The sequence below is a fragment of the Rutidosis leptorrhynchoides genome, chromosome 6 (assembly GCF_046630445.1).
Source record: "Rutidosis leptorrhynchoides isolate AG116_Rl617_1_P2 chromosome 6, CSIRO_AGI_Rlap_v1, whole genome shotgun sequence".
NCBI lineage: Eukaryota > Viridiplantae > Streptophyta > Magnoliopsida > Asterales > Asteraceae > Rutidosis > Rutidosis leptorrhynchoides.
In genome coordinates this window covers 268,474,001-268,491,629 of record NC_092338.1, presented here as the reverse complement: position 1 = coordinate 268,491,629, position 17,629 = coordinate 268,474,001, and the positions used below count along the sequence as shown (strand labels likewise).

The window sequence follows — 17,629 nt, the reverse complement described above, 5'->3', positions numbered from 1 at the left end:
TAGTTTAGCGTATAGTGAATACGGCATTAAATTTATACTAGCACCTAAGTCTGCCAATGCTTCTATTGAACTAAGACTACCCAGAAAATATGGAATTGTGAAACTTCCTGGATCAGATAATTTTTCTGGTATCTTATTCAACAGCACTGCTGAACAATTAGCATTCATGGTAACAGCCGAGAGTTCTTCCATTTTCTTTCTATTTGAGATTAGATCTTTCAAGAATTTAGCATATCTAGGCATTCTTGAAATCACATCAATGAAAGGAAGATTTACATTTATCTGTTTAAACATATCCAAGAATTTGGATTGCTCGGCTTCAAGTTTCTCTTTCTTCATTTTACTCGGGTAAGGAAGTGGTGGTTGGTATGGTTTAACATAAGGTTTAGCCTTAACTTTGTTATCTTCATTAACCTTCTCAACTACCGGTTCTTTTTCCTTATTTTGATCAGGTTGTGGTTCTTGTGGAGTAGGAATAGCTTCATCAGAAGTTACAGGTATTTCAGGTGGTTTAAGTGTTGTACCACTTCTTGTGGTAATGGCTTTAGCTGTTTCATTCCAGGGGTTAGTATTTGTATCACTAGGTAGACTTCCTGGTTTTCTTTCACCTATTAACCTTGCTAGGTTACTTACTTCTTGTTCCAGGTTTTGAATAGAAGCTTGTTGATTTCTAAATGCTTGAGCATTTTGTTCATTAGTTTGTTTTTGAGATGTGAAAAACTGCGTTTGAGTTTCAACTAGCTTCGTCATCATATCTTCTAAATTCGGCTTTTTATCATCGATTTGTTGTGGTGGTTTGTTTTGAAAATTAGGTCTTTGCTGATTGTAATTATTATTGGATACTTGTTGATTGCTAGGACCTTGTTGGTTGTTGTATGGAATATTTCTGTTATAGTTCTGGTTTTGATTGTAAATAGGTCTTGGCGGTTGATAATTATTCTGATAATTATTTCCAGGCCTTTGGTTTATGTATGAAGTATTCTCTCTTTGTTCCATTGTTAATTCAATACTGAGACAATCTTTTGTCAAATGTGGTCCTCCACACTGCTCACAACTAATTCGTATTGAGTGTATATCTTTAGTCATCTTTTCCATTCATCTCTCGACAGCATCTATCTTTGCAGAAATGGAATCTAAGTCATGGCTAGAATCGGCTCTAGCTGCTTTAGATGATCTAACGATATCTTTTTCTTGGTGCCACTCATGTGAGTGGGAATAAGTGTTATCAATAATTTTATAAGCATCAGTTTCGGTTTTCTTCATAATAGAACCACCAGCTACTATATCGATGTCTTTCCTTGTAGTGATGTTGCATCCTTGGTAGAATATTTGTACTATTTGACAGGTGTCTAAACCATGTTGCGGACATCCTCTTAATAACTTTCCAAATCTTGTCCATGCTTCATATAGAGTTTCATTTGGTTTCTGTGTGAACGTAACAATTTCTGCTTGAAGTCTTACAGCTTTAGATGCAGGAAAGAATTGTTTAAGAAATTTTTCAACTAAAACGTCCTATGTATCGATCGCCCCTTCAGGTAACGATTCCAACCAATCTTTGGCTTCTCCCTTTAAAGTCCAGGGAAATAACATGAGATATATCTGTTCATCCTCAACTTCTCTTATTTTAAATAGAGTGCAGATCCTATTAAAGGTACGAAGATGTTCATTTGGATCTTCCTTCGGCGCACCACTAAATTGGCATTGATTAGTCACCATGTGTAGAATTTGTCCTTTGATTTCATAATCTGGCGCATTAATGTCTGGATGAGTAATTGCGTGACCTTGGCCAGTGCGTTTAGCTCTCATTCGGTCTTCCATACTTAATGGTTCTAGATTCTCCATAATTGAATTTGTTGAATCGGAATCACTAGAGGATTCTGATTTAATGGTTCGTTCCTCAACAATCTCTGTTTGAATGATTGGTGGTTCCGGAGGAAAATTTAGTGGTTCAGGAACTATGAATCGTCCCTGAATATTCTCCGGATTCTCAATTGTGAGGTCGGGTTCAAAAAATGGATTATCGGAAATTTGAACTGGAGTACTTGGTCGACTGGATGACGATTCTAAAGAAAAATCAACGGCGGTAATATTTGCTAAATGTCTTGATCTAGTTACAGGTGGTGAACGTACAAAAGGTGGTGAACGTCTTGCCCGGTGCATTCACTGAATATCCTATTAGTTTTTAAAAAGGAAAGAAAAATTATATAAGTTATCCAATCAATAGACTTTTCTGATTTTGCCCACGTTTCGAATAGCCAAAAGATGCAGCAGAGGGGCAGGATTCGTTTGGTGTCAATATAATTGAGGACTGTTTGGCTCCAATAACCCGGTCCACGTACAAATCCAACTATTACTACGAACCAGAAAATTTTGATGTCTATCAATTTAACCACTTAAAATAAATTTTCGTAATTTTAAGAAATTTAGATAAGAAGTAGAATAAAAATCTATGTCCTAAAAACTAGAATAGCGAGAAATAAGAAAGAAAAAGAGTGTGTCGAAAAAGGTCGAAAAAGAAAAATGGTTGAAAAATAAAAGGTGACGGAAAAATAAAAGAAACTTATAAAACTTAAAAACACTTGACTAACCTAACCTTATTACCACAACTAACTTAAAACTATAATCGCAAATTGAGATTACTAATTGGAACGATAATTGATACATAGGTAAAAGTCGTCTAAAAATATTAAACCTTACAAGAAAAACTATATCCCAAATGGAAATAACTTAAAAAGAAACTAAAACTTAAAAAGGCGTCGCAAAATTCTAAAGCACTTAAATCTTAGTCTAAAGAAAAAGCACTTAAGGAATTCTACGGCAAAGCCTAAAAATCTAGAAGTAAAAATAACTATGGCAAAAACTAAGTTTAAAACTAAATATGAGCTAAAAATACAAATATTACGCTAAAACGATTAAAAAGGGACAAAATATAAAAATATACAAAAAGTTGTAAAAAGTACAAATTTTATAAAAATATTATTTTTATATTAATTATTTATTAAAACTATTAATTTTACAATTTAATTAAACTAATTTAACTAAAATATAAATTAAATAAAAAGTAAAACTAATTATAATAATAATAATAATAAGTAATTAGGGTTAATAATAGTAATAATTAATAATTACCCCGTATTTAATGCAAATTAGGGTTTCAGTCACGGGTGTCAGGGCTGCTCCGCGAGTCGCGGTATTCGAGGCTGCAAACTCCGCGAGTTGCGGGGTTCCAATTTTCAACTCAGGTACAGTTTAAAATTCGACGCGTTTTTTTATATAATTATTTTATATTTTTTTCTGTTTTCTGTTTAAATAAAAATATTTATATAATAAAAACTTATATTTAAAAACTAAAATAAAAATAGAACTACTTTATAATTTTAAAAATATCTTAAAAATAGATTTATATATATATTAATTTTTTTTCGGTTTTTTTTATATGTTCTAAATAAACACAAAATATTTAAATAAAACTTATATTTTTATAAAATAAAAATAAAGAAACTTTATAAAACTTAAATATTTGACAAAATCTTAAAAAAATATATAAATTTTTGTTTTTCTTTTTATATTTTCGAATAATAAAAAACGTATTTTTACAAAAGTGAATTTTAATAAAAGTAAACTAAAAATAAAAATCTTTTTTTTTATAATTATTAGCGTTGCGCTTCCGGCTTTTAAGCATTTCCCCGGCAGCGGCGCCAAAAATACTTGATAGTTAAAGCTAAGGGGTATAAAATACTATTAAATTTTAGCAGGAAATACTATTAAATACGATACAATTTTACACAAGATATTTATTTATTTATAGAATGGATATACTTAAACCTTGCTACAACACTTATAGGCAGTGTACCTAATCGTACAGTAGTGTAGTTTTTAGTAAGTCCGGTTCGTTCCACAGGGGAAATCTTTAAACAAAGCTTAACGCTATATTAGTTTACTTTTATAAAAATACAAATATATATATATAAGTAATATTATTATTATAAAGAGGGGTTTTTACCGTTTAATGACCGGTTTGTCGATTTTAAAACTTTAGTCGCAGTTAAAACCAAATGTAAAATAATAAATAAATACAAGACTTAATTTAAAGCGTAAAGTAAATAACGATAATGAAATTGCGATAAATGAAAGTGCGATAAAATAAACTTGCGATAATTAGAAAGTACAATAATTAAAAGTGCAATTAAATACAATAATAAATAAAAATGCGATAATTAGAAGTGCAATTAAATATAAAATAAAGGAAATTAAATATGAAATAAAAGAATTATGCTTATTTAAACTTCCGTAATCATGATGTTTGACGTGTTGATTTTAGTTTTATGCCCATGGGTTAATTGTTCTTTGTCCCGAATTATTTAATATGTCCGTCTGGTTTTTGTCCATAACAGTCCATCAGTCATAAATATAAAGTGCGATTATCCTCGTCAAATTATCCTTATACCCGAAGTTAAATATTCTAACTAATTGGGGACTTAAACTGTAACAAGATTTTAATACTTTGTTTAATAATTACACCAAGTTATCGACTGCGTGTAACCCAAGGTTTTAATACTTTGTTAACAATTATGTCAAGTGTCCTTGTACATAATTTCACCCCTGTTTTAATAATTCTAGTGGCTATTAATCCATTCCCGTGTCCGGTTAAATGAATGATTATTCGTACATATAAATATCCCGCCCATCGTGTCCGATTGAGTGTATATGGTTATTTATAGGGACGTCCAATTGTAAATCTTTATATTAAAATTAACAAACTATCATTTAGTTAAACAAATATAAATCCCATTAATAGCCCATAGTCTAATTTCCACAAGTGTCGTTCTTTTGTCCAAACCCTAATTATGGTACAAAGCCCAATTACCCAATTTTAGTAATTAGCCCAACATCATGATTACTTCGTTTTAAATAAGCATAATAATAACTTAGCTACGAGACATTAAATTAAAAAGGTTGAACATAACTTACAATGATTAAAAATAGCGTAGCGTTACACGGACAGAATTTTGACTTACACCCTTACAACATTCGCTAACATACCCTTATTATTAGGATTAAAATTAAAATTAAAATTAAAATTAAAATATAAATATAAATATTTACGTATAGATATAGAGAGGATGGATATATATATTTTTAAAATGATCAGAATTCGTTGGGTTTTATAGGGAGTTTCAGTTTTTGGGGCTCCGCGACTTGCGGCCCTTTTCTTCTTCAAACTCCGCGAGTCGCGGAGATCGTTTTTACAACTCACCCACATTTGGCTCTTTGTTTGCCGACGATTTATTTTATAAATATAATATATATATAATTAATATAATTAATTATATATTATATTATATTTATATACATAGTTAACTTGTAATTTTTAGTCCGTTGCGTCGAGCGTTGAGAGTTGACTCTGGTCCCGGTTCTGGATTTTCGAACGTCCTTGCGTACAATTTAATATCTTGTACTTTGCGTTTTGAATCTTGTACTCTTGTAATTTCGAGACGTTTCTTATCAATAATTGGAACCTCTTTGATTGTATTTTGTACTTTTGAGCTTTTTGGTCGTTTGCGTCTTCAATTCGTCGAATCTGTCTTTTGTCTTTACCTTTTAATATTTAAACGAATATCACTTGTAAATAGAACAATTGCAACTAAAAGCTTGTCTTTCTTGAGGAATAATGCTATGAAATATATGTTCGTTTTTAGCATTATCAACCATGATTTTTGGATATAGTTTCATGTTCATAAGAAAAATCATTTTTCCAGAAGAACAACTTTTAAATCAAAGTTTATCATAGTTTTTAATTAACTAACCCAAAATAGCCCGCGGTGTTACTACGACAGCGTATATCCGGTTTTACGATGTTTTTTCGTGTTTTCCGATTTTAAATCATTAAGTTAGCATATAATATAGATATAGAACATGTATTTAGTTGATTTTAAAAGTCAAGTTAGAAGGATTAACTTTTATTTGCGAACAAGTTTAGAATTAACTAAACTATGTTCTAGTGATTACAAGTTTAAACCTTCGAATACGATAGATTTATATGTATGAATCGAATGATGTTAAGAACATCATTACTACCTCAAGTTTTGTGGATAAACCTACTGGAAAAGTGACAAATGGATCTAGCTTCAAAGGATCCTTGGATGGCTTGAAAGTTCTTGAAGCAGAATCATGACACGAAAACAAATTCAAGTAAGATCATCACTAGAAATAAGATTGTTATAGTTATAGAAATTGAACCAAAGTTTGAATATGAGTATTGCCTTGTAATAGAAAGATATCTTACTGTAAATAAGAAAGATTTCTTGAGGTTGGATGATCACTTTACAAGATTGGAAGTAAGCTAGCAAACTTGGAAGTATTCTTGATTTTATGATACTAGAACTTATAGAATTTATGAAGAACACTTAGAACTTGAAGATAGAACTTGAGAGAGATCACTTAGATGAAGAAAATTGAAGAATGAAAGTGTTTGTAGGTGTTTTTTGTCATTGATATATGGATTATATATAAAGGATGTGTAATTTTGTTTTCATGTAAATAAGTCATGAATGATTACTCATATTTTTGTAATTTTATGAGATATTTCATGCTAGTTGCCAAATGATGGTTCCCACATGTGTTAGGTGACTCACATGGGCTGCTAAGAGCTGATAATTGGAGTGTATATACCAATAATACATACATCTAAAAGCTGTGTATTGTACGAGTACGAATACGGGTGCATATGAGTAGAATTGTTAATGAAACTGAACGATGATGTAATTGTAAGCATTTTTGTTAAGTAGAAGTATTTTGATAATTTTCTTGAAGTCTTTCAAAAGTGTATGAATACATATTAAAACACTACATGTATATACATTTTAACTGAGTCGTTAAGTCATCGTTAGTCGTTACATGTAAATGTTGATTTGAAACCTTTAATTTAACGATCTTGTTAAATGTTGTTAACCCAATGTTTATTATATCTAATGAGATGTTAAATTATTATATTATCATGATATTATGATATATTAATATATCTTAGTATGATATATATACAGTTAAATGTTGTTACAACGATAATCGTTACATATATGTCTCGTTTCGAAATCATTAAGTTAGTAGTATTGTTTTTACATATGTAGTTCATTGTTAATACACTTAATGACATGTTTATTTATCATTTATCATGATTAAACATAGTGTATCAATATCTTAATATGATTCATATGTATTTAGTAAGACGTTATAACGATAATCATTATATATATCGTTTCGAGTTTTTTAATTCAATAAACTCAATTTTATGTATATAACTCATTGTTAAAATACCTAATGAGATACTTACTTATCATAATATCATGTTAACTATATATATATAATCATATATATGTAATCATATAGTTTTTACAAGTTTTAACGTTCGTGAATCACCGGTCAACTTGGGTGGTCAATTGTCTATATGAATCCTATTTCAATTAATCAAGTCTTAACAAGTTTGATTGCTTAACATGTTAGAAATACTTAATCATGTAAATAACAATTTCATTTAATATATATAAACATGGAAAAGTTCGGGTCACTACAGTACCTACCCGTTAAATAAATTTCGTCCCGAAATTTTTAAGCAGTTGGAGGTGTTGACGAATCTTCTGGAAATAAGTGCGGGTATTTCTTCTTCATCTGATCTTCTCATTCCCAAGTGAACTCGGGTCCTCTACGAGCATTCCATAAAACCTTAACAATTGGAATCTTGTTTTGTTTAAGTCTTTTAACCTCACGATCCATTATTTCGAAGGGTTCTTCGATGAATTGAAGTTTTTAGTTGATTTAGATTTCGACTAATGGAATAGTGAGATCTTCTTTAGCAAAACATTTCTTCAAATTCGAGACGTGGAAAGTGTTATGTACAGCCGCGAGTTGTTGAGGTAACTCAAGTCGGTAAGCTACTGGTCCGACACGATCAATAATCTTGAATGGTCCAATATACCTTGGATTTAATTTCCCTCGTTTACCAAATCGAACAACGCCTTTCCAAGGTGCAACCTTAAGCATGACCATTTCTCCAATTTCAAATTCTATATCTTTTCTTTTAATGTCGGCGTAGCTCTTCTGTCGAGACCTGCACTTTCTACCATAAAGTGCTTCAAACGGCGTCATCTCAATGCTTGAATGGTAGCTGTTGTTGTAGGAAAATTCTGCTAACGGTAGTTGTCGATCCCAACTATTTCCGAAATCAATAACACATGCTCGTAGCATGTCTTCAAGCATTTGTATCGTCCTTTCACTCTGCCCATCAGTTTGTGGATGATAGGCAGTACTCATGTCTAGACGAGTTCCTAATGCTTGCTGTAATGTCTGCCAGAATCTTGAAATAAATCTGTCATCCCTATCAGAGATAATAGAGATTGGTATTCCATGTCTGGAGACGAGTTCCTTCAAATACAGTCGTGCTAACTTCTCCATCTTGTCATCTTCTCTTATTGGTAGGAAGTGTGCTGATTTGGTGAGACGATCAACTATTACCCAAATAGTATCAAAACCACTTGCAGTCCTTAGCAATTTAGTGATGAAATCCATGGTAATGTTTTCCCATTTCCATTCCGGGATTTCGGGTTGTTGAAGTAGAACTGATAGTTTCTGATGCTCAGCTTTGACCTTAGAACACGTCAAACATTCCCCTACGTATTTAGCAACATCAACTTTCATACCTGGCCACCAAAAATGTTTCTTGAGATCCTTGTACATCTTTCCCGTTCCAGGATGTATTGAGTATCTGGTTTTATGAGCTTCTCTAAGTACCATTTCTCTCATATCTCCAAATTTTGGTACCTAAATTCTTTCAGCCCTATACTGGGTTCCATCTTCCCGAATATTAAGATGCTTCTTCGATTCTTTGGGTATTTCATCCTTTAAATTTCCCTCTTTTAAAACTCCTTGTTGTGCCTCCTTTATTTGAGTAGTAAGGTTAGTGTGAATCATTATATTCATAGATTTTACACGAATGGGTTCTCTGTCCTTTTTGATCAAGGCGTCGGCTACCACATTTGCCTTCCTCGGGTGATAACGAATCTCAAAGTTGTAATCATTCAATAATTCAATCCATCTGCGCTGCCTCATGTTCAGTTATTTCTGATTAAATATGTGTTGAAGACTTTTGTGGTCGGTATATATAATACTTTTGACCCCATATAAGTAGTGCCTCAAAGTCTTTAATGCAAAAACAACCGCGCCTAATTCTAAATCATGCGTCGTATAATTCTGCTCGTGAATCTTCAATTATCTAGACGCATAAGCAATTACTTTCGTTCGTTGCATTAATACACAACCGAGACCTTGCTTTGAGGCATCACAATATATCACAAAATCATCATTCCATTCAGGTAATGACAATATAGGTGCCGTAGTTAACTTTTTCTTTAACAATTGAAACGCTTTCTCTTGTTCATCTTTCCATTCAAATTTCTTCCCTTTATGCAATAATGCAGTCAAGGGTTTTGCTATTCTGGAAAAATCTTGGATGAACCTTCTGTAGTAACCAGCTAGTCCTAAAAAATGGCGTATGTGTTTCGGAGTTTTCGGGGTTTCCCACTTTTCAACGGTTTCAATCTTTGCTGGATCCACCTGAATACCTTCTTTGTTCACTATGTGACCGAGGAATTGAACTTCTTCCAACCAAAATGCACACTTTGAAAACTTAGCGTATAGTTTTTCTTTTCTCAGCAACTCTAACACTTTTCTCAAATGTTCTTCGTGCTCTTGATCATTCTTCGAGTAAATAAGTATGTCATCGATGAAAACAATGACAAACTTGTCAAGATATGGCCCATACACTCGGTTCATGAGATCCATGAACACAGCTGGTGCATTAGTTAATCCAAATGGCATAACCATAAACTCGTAATGACCGTAACGCGTCCTAAAAGCAGTCTTCGGAATGTCATCCTCTTTCACCCGCATTTGGTGATATCCAGAACGTAAATCGATCTTCGAATAAACAGACGAGCCTTGTAGTTGATCAAATAAGTTGTCGATTCTCGGTAATGGGTAACAGTTCTTGATGGTAAGTTTGTTTAACTCTCGGTAGTCGATACACAACCTGAATGTACCATCTTTCTTCTTGACAAACAGAACAGGAGCTCCCCATGGTGATGTACTTGGTCGAATGAAACCACGTTCTAAAAGTTCCTGTAACTGACTTTGTAATTCTTTCATTTCGCTGGGTGCGAGTCTGTATGGAGCACGAGCTATTGGTGCAGCTCCTGGTACAAGGTCTATTTGAAATTCAACGGATCGATGTGGCGGTAATCCCGGTAATTCTTTCGGAAATACATCGGAAAATTCTTTTGCGACGGGAACATCACTGATGTTCTTTTCTTCAGGTTTAACTTCCTCGATGTGTGCTAGAATGACGTAACAACCTTTTCTTATTAGTTTTTGCGCCTTCAAACTACTAATAATATTTAATTTCGCGTTGTTCTTTTCTCCGTACACCATTAAAGGTTTTCCTTTTTAACGCATAATGCGAATCGCATTTTTGTAACAAACGACCTCTGCTCTCATATTTTTCAACCAGTCCATGCCAATTATTACATCAAAACTCCCTAACTCGACTGGTATTAAATCAATCTTAAATGTTTCATCACCCAGTTTAATTTCTCTATCCCGACATATATTATCTGCTGAAATTAATTTACCATTTGCTAATTCGAGTAAAAATTTATTATCCAAAGGCGTCAATGGGCAACTTAATTTAGCACAAAATTCTCTACTCATACAGCTTCTATCCGCACCCGAATCAAATAAAACATAAGCAGATTTATCGTCAATAAGAAACGTACCCGTAACAAGCTCCGGGTCTTCCTGTGCTTCTGCCGCATTAATATTGAAAACTCTTCCACGACCATGCCCATTAGTATTCCCCTGATTCAGGCAATTTCTAATAATGTGGCCCGGTTTTCCACATTTATAACAAACAACGTTGGTATTACTTGCTCCGACACTATTCGTTTCGGCATTACTTGTTCCGACATTATTTGTTCCTTTAGTTCTATTAAACTTTGGTCCGTAGACCTCACGCTTTGTCGTGCTATGACCATTTCTTTTACACCTGTTGCAAAATGTCGTGCAAAACCCCTGATGATTTTCTTCACACCTATGACATGGCTGTTTTTGGTTTTTTTTGCCGTTGTTGTTATTGAGGTTGTTGTTGGAATTGTTATTGTTGTTGAAACGGTTGTTGTAGTTGTTGTTGTTGTTGGGATGTTTGTTGTAGTTATTGTTAGGATTGCGGTTATTGTTGCGATTGTTATTGCTGTTGTTGGGATAGTTGTTGCGATTGTGGTTGTAATTGTTGTTGTTGTTGTTGTTGTACTGGTGACTCTTGTCATCGTTTTTCTCCCACTTCCTCTTGAGTTGTTTCATGTTGGCTTCTTCGGCTGTCTGCTCTTTAATTCTTCCCTCAATCTGATTTATGAGTTTATGAGCCATTTGACTTGCCTTCTGTATAGAAGCGGGCTCGTGTGAACTCACATCTTCTTGAATTCTTACTGGTAACCCTTTTACAAATGCGTCGATCTTCTCTTCTTCATCTTCGAATGCTCCCGGACACAATAGGCACAACTCTGTGAATCGTCGTTCATATGTGGTAACGTCGAACCCTTGTGTTCGTAACTCTCTAAGTTCTGCCTTGAGTTTATTGACTTCGTTTCTAGGACGGTACTGCTCGTTCATCAATTGCTTGAATGCCGACCACGGTAGTGTGTAAGCAGCATTTTGTCCTACCTGTTCAAGATAGGTGTTCCACCACGTTAACGCAGTACCTGTGAAGGTATGCGTAGCGTACTTAACTTTGTCCTCTTCAGTACACTTACTTAATGCAAACACCGATTCGACTTTCTCGATCCACCGTTTCAATCCAATTGGTCCTTCGGTTCCATCAAATTCCAAAGGTTTGCAGGCAGTGAATTCTTTGTAGGTGCATCCTACATGATTTCTTGCGCCGTTAGCTGCATTGCTAGATTCAGAGTTATTGTTGGTATGTAGCGCAGCCTGTACTGCAGCTATGTTTGCAGCAAGAAAAGTACGAAATTCTTCTTCGCTCATATTCATGGTGTGTCGAGTAGTCGGTGCCATTTCCTTCAAAATAGCCAACTGAATCGAGTTAATCATACAGAATATTAGGAGTAGTCAATAGTATTTCGTAGCATAATATGAACTCATTTATAAAAGCTTTTTCTTCATATTAGCGTTTTATAAGTTTAAATTCGGGTACTACCTACCCGTTAAGTTCATACTTAGTAGCTAATATACAATTCAACTATTAAATTTCCATATGAAAAACTGATTATAATAATATATCACATACAAATATTCTTCAAACTTACAACTTCGCTATATTACATATAACATGAAATATAGTACACTTTGATACAGGACAGTTTTAAAGATAAATCTAGTTAATACGCAAGTTGTTCAGCAAAGGAAATAAATACATGTAATTCATAAGTCCAGAAACAAGTCATGCATTCTGGTTTTACTAAGATGACTTCCCATCCTTGATCTTGTGGAAAATAACCGTTATGACCATTGGCTAGGCAGCATGTTGTAATGTCGTCAAAAGGACGAGGGTTTCGTAATGTCCAACAACCCTGTAATAATCTAAAAACCTTGTTTCTCACCCCAACTACTGAATCCGTCACTTGTGGGAAGGTTTTATTTAAAAGTTGCAATCCGATGTTCTTTTTCTCACTTTGGTAAGAAACGAACATCACTAACCCGTAAGCATAACATGCTTCTTTATGTTGTATTTTAGAAGCTCTTTCTAATTCACGAAATTCTATGTTGGGATATGTTGAGTCAAAATAGGTTCTTAACCCGTAGCGTAAAATTGCATTTGGGTTCCCCGCATTTAATGCTTTAAAGAAAACACGGCGTAACTTACGGTCTCCCTAATGTGATATACCCCACCTATCAAAGGAAAGCCTTTTATAAACTAAGACATTTCTGGAAAGTCTTTCAAATGTTTGACAGGTTAATTTCTCCATAACTAAATGTGCTGATGAATTCTGACCGACTCTAGACAAGATTTCCTCAATCATATCCTCTGGTAGGTCTTCTAAAATATTCGGTTGTCTACCCTTAACGCCCATTTTGTTTTTATACTGTAAAATAGACAAGGATTAGATTCGTAAAAGATAATTAACAAACAATACAAGCAATTTTTACATAGAACATAAAAGTACAAGCACACTACAATACATATAATACACAACATGATTACAACCCTCTAATCTGAATCACTGGTTTCTTCTTCTTCGGACTTGGTTCGTTTTCCTAATTTTCTAGGAATATATGGTGTTCCTCTAATACGAGCCGTCGTTTTATATAATGGTTTAGAAAAACCTGGTGGTTTAGAGGTTCCCAGGTCATTGTTACATTTTAGGAAATACGGATGTTGTCGATACATATAAAGTTCATCGGGGTTGGAATCGGGTTTCTCTATTTTTATACATTTTCCCTTATTATTTTCTTTCGCTTTATTAAATTGGGTCGAGGTAATTTCTATAACATCATCGGAATCCTCATCGGGATCCGATTCATCGAAAAATTGGTAATCTTCCCAATATTTTGCTTCCTCGGCGGAAACACCATTGACCATTATTAACTTTGGTCCGTTGGTTGAGGATTTTCTTTTATTTAATCGATTTACTATAGGTATCAATATTTCTTCCTCCGGAACCTCTTCTTCTTCTGGTTCCTCCTCTTCCGATTCCCCCTCTTCTGTTTCCTCTTCTTTCGGTTCCTCCTCGTCCGGTTCCTCCTCTTCCGGTTCCTCTTCGGGAATTTGTGAATCTTTCCAAAATATATCCGACTCTTCATTATTATTAGGTGAATCAATGGGATTTGTACTAGAGGTAGACATCTATGACACAATATCAAACACGTTAAGAGATTAATATATCACATAATATTTACATGTTAATAATATATAGTTTCCAACAAAAAAAATGTTAAGCAATCATTTTTGAAGAAAAACACGGTCGAAGTCCAGACTCACTAATGCATCCTAACAAACTCGGTAAGACACACTAATGCAATTTTCTGGTTCTCTAAGACCAACGCTCGGATACCAACTGAAATGTCCCGTTCATATTGATTATAAACGTTCCATATTAATTGATTTCATCGCGAGGTTTTGACCTCTATATGAGACGTTTTTCAAAGACTGCATTCATTTTTAAAACAACCATAACCTTTATTTTATCTATAAAGGTTTAAAAAGCATTACGTAGATTATCAAATAATGATAATCTAAAATATACCGTTTACACACGACCATTACATAATGGTTTACAATAAGAATATATTACACCAAAAATAAGTTTCTTGAATACAGTTTTTACATAATATCATACAAGCATGGACTCCAAATCTTGTCCTTATTTTAGTATGCAATAACGGAAGCTCTTAATAATCACCTGAGAATAAATATTCTTAAAACGTCAACAAAAATGTTGGTGAGTTATAGGTTTAACCTATATATTATCAAATCATAATAATAGACCACAAGATTTCATATTTCAATATACATCCCATACATAGAGATAAAATCATCCATATGGTGAACACCTGGTAACCGATATTAACAAGATGCATATAAGAATATCCCCTATCATTTCGGGAAATCCTTCGGACATGATAAAAACGAATTCGAAGTACTAAAGCATTCGGTACTTTGGATGGGGTTCGTTAGGCCCAATAGATCTATCTCTAGGATTCGCGTCAATTAGTAGATCGGTTTACTAATTCTTAGGCTACCAAGTAAAAGGGGCATATTCGGCTTCGATCATTCACCCATATAATGTAGTTTCATTTACTTGTGTCTATTTCGTAAAACATTTATAAAACTGCATGTATTCTCATCCCAAAATATTAGATTTTAAAAGTGGGACTATAACTCACTTTCACAGATTTTTACTTCGTCGGGAAGTAAGACTTGGCCACTGGTTGATTCACGAACCTATAACGAATATGTACATATATATTAAAGTATGTTCAAAATATATTTACAATATTTTTAATACGTTTTAATATTTTAAGTTTATTAAGTCAGCTGTCCTCGTTAGTAACCTACAACTAGTTGTCCACAATTAGATGTACATAAATAAATAGATATATATTATCTTGAATCAATCCACGACCCAGTGTATATACGTCTCAGGCTAGATCACAACTTAAAGTATATATATTTTTGGAATCAACCTCAACCCTGTATAGCTAACTCCAACATTACTGCATATAGAGTGTCTATGGTTGTTCCAAATAATATATATACATGGGTCGATATGATATGTCAAAACATTTGCATACATGTCTATAGTATCCCAAGATTACATAATATATTAGAATACATGTATAATACAATATAAGTTAGCTAGGATATGATTAATATAAATTTGTTACCAATTTTCACGTAGCTACAACAAGCAAAAATATCCAATCTTGTTTTACCAATAACTTCTTCGTTTTAAATCCGTTTTGAGTGTTTCAAGTTGCTATGGTTTCATATTGAACTTAAGTTTATGAATCTAAACAGAAAAAGTATAATTTTATAGTCAGAAATACAGGTTACAAGTCATTTTTGTAAAGGTAGTCATTTAAGTCGAAAGAACGACGTCTAGATGACCATTTTGGAAAACATACTTCCACTTTGAGTTTAACCATGATTTTTGGATATAGTTTCATGTTTATAATAAAAATCATTTTCCCAGAAGAACAACTTTTAAATCAAAGTTTATCATAGTTTTTAATTAACTAACCCAAAACAGCCCGCGGTGTTACTACGACGGCGTATATCCGGTTTTACGGTGTTTTTCGTGTTTTCCGGTTTTAAATCATTAAGTTAGCATATCATATAGATATAGAACATGTGTTTAGTTGATTTTAAAAGTCAAGTTAGAAGGATTAACTTTTGTTTGCGAACAAGTTTAGAATTAACTAAACTATGTTGTATTGATTACAAGTTTAAACCTTCGAATAAGATAGATTTATATGTATGAATCGAATGATGTTAAGAACATCATTACTACCTCAAGTTTTGTGGATAAACCTACTGGAAAAGAGACAAGTGGATCTAGCTTCAAAGGATCCTTGGATGGCCTGAAAGTTCTTGAAGCAGAATCATGACACGAAAACAAATTCAAGTAAGATCATCACTCGAAATAAGATTGTTATAGTTATAGAAATTGAACCAACGTTTGAATATGAGTATTACCTTGTATTAGAAAGATATCTTACTGTAAATAAAAAAGATTTCTTGAGGTTGGATGATCACTTTACAAGATTGAAAGTAAGCTAGCAAACTTGGAAGTATTCTTGATTTTATGATACTAGAACTTATAGAATTTATGAAGACCACTTAGAACTTGAAGATAGAACTTGAGAGAGATCACTTAGATGAAGAAAATTGAAGAATGAAAGTGTTTGTAGGTGTTTTTGGTCATTGGTATATGGATTAGATATAAAGGATGTGTAATTTTGTTTTCATGTAAATAAGTCATGAATGATTACTCATATTTTTGTAATTTTATGAGATATTTCATGCTAGTTGCCAAATGATGGTTCCCACATGTGTTAGGTGACTCACATGGGCTACTAAAAGCTGATCATTGGAGTGTATATACCAATAGTACATACATCTAAAAGCTGTGTATTGTACGAGTACGAATACGGGTGCATACGAGTAGAATTGTTGATGAAATTGAACGAGGATGTAATTGTAAGCATTTTTGTTAAGTAGAAGTATTTTGATAAGTGTCTTGAAGTATTTCAAAAGTTTATGAATACATATTAAAACACTACATGTATATACATTTTAACTGAGTCGTTAAGTCATCGTTTGTCGTTACATGTAAATGTTGATTTGAAACCTTTAAGTTAACGATCTTGTTAAATGTTGTTAACCCAATGTTTATTATATCTAATGAGATGTTAAATTATTATATTATCATGATATTATGATATATTAATATATCTTAGTATGATATATATACAGTTAAATGTTGTTACAACGATAATCGTTACATATATGTCTCGTTTCGAAATCATTAAGTTAGTAGTCTTGTTTTTACATATGTAGTTCATTGTTAATACACTTAATGACATGTTTACTTATCATTTATCATGATTAAACATAGTGTATCAATATCTTAATATGATTCATATGTATTTAGTAAGATGTTATAACGATAATCGTTATATATATCGTTTCGAGTTTCTTAATTCAATAAACTCAATTTTATGTATATAACTCATTGTTAAAATGCCTAATGAGATACTTACTTATCATAATATCATGTTAACTATATATATAATCATATATATGTTATCATATAGTTTTTACAAGTTTTAACGTTCGTGAATCACCGGTCAACTTGGGTGGTCAATTGTCTATATGAAACCTATTTCAATTAATCAAGTCTTAACAAGTTTGATTGCTTAACATGTTGGAAACACTTAATAATGTAAATAACAATTTCATTTAATATATATAAACATGGAAAAGTTCGGGTCACGACATGCTGGGCCTTCCTACGGTTCATCTCCTACATACCAGTCTCTTTTAATAATATTTTTGCATGAAGAA

The 17,629-nt window shown here is 32.8% G+C and overlaps 1 non-coding gene across 1 annotated transcript; it reads left to right on the top strand.

The window, feature by feature from the left end:
* The first annotated feature begins 1,351 nt into the window (after window positions 1–1,351).
* Window positions 1,352–1,458, top strand: LOC139856341 (small nucleolar RNA R71). The gene has a single exon (XR_011761828.1). It is a non-coding gene; the product is annotated as a small nucleolar RNA R71 (small nucleolar RNA).
* Window positions 1,459–17,629: the final 16,171 nt, after the last annotated feature.